Below are 726 nucleotides of genomic sequence, written 5' to 3'. Positions count from 1 at the left end.
TGGTGGTTCCTCACTGCTGAAGAGGACCAAATGTTGACAACTCAGTGAGGCAGTCTCAGCTAGTGTGGAAAAATGTAGCTAAGAAAAAGTGCCAGATAGAGCTTTAAGCAGAGCTTCCCAACTGGATGCCATGAAACGAATGACAGGGATGCAGACACAGCATGGGTCTTCTCAGTCCTCCAGGTGCAAGGGCCCATTCGCCTTCTGCAGGAGCAGCCTCTTCTGTTTACCCCCATTTTGAGCCTTGTAATATCATCCTTTCGTACCTGTGCCAAGAAGTGAAAAGGTGTGCGAAGCGCCGCTTTAGAAGGCCCAGTGCATTCACAAACATCAGCTTCTGGGCGAGACTGCTTGGCCTCTTCTACTTAAAAGCTCTGTGTTGCCTTTTTAAGGTTTCTGTTCCCCCACCCCACCCCGCCCACCAACACCCATTCCTACCTCCATCTACGGTTCAAAACCCAAACCATCCTTAAGGCACACTGAGTATCACAGCATCAAAGGCTGGAGAGAGATGAGTTCCCCACCCTTGATGCGCTTCCTGTCCAGGTGACCCGAGGCCCACTCCTTAAGCGGTAAGGCCCAGAGACACTGCCGTGGCTTGAGGAACATCCAGTACACCTGGCATTTCCATTAGAACAGTGGGACCCGGATACCACTGGCAGGAAGTCCATCTTCACAGCTGCCAACCCATCTGTCAAACCCGCAGTCCCCTATGAGAGTACAGAT

This window comes from Colobus angolensis, unplaced genomic scaffold (genome assembly GCF_000951035.1).
Source record: "Colobus angolensis palliatus isolate OR3802 unplaced genomic scaffold, Cang.pa_1.0 Scaffold153, whole genome shotgun sequence".
Taxonomy (NCBI): Eukaryota; Metazoa; Chordata; class Mammalia; order Primates; family Cercopithecidae; genus Colobus; species Colobus angolensis.
The sequence above is the reverse complement of the archived record's forward strand: the minus strand, read 5'-3'. Positions refer to the sequence as shown.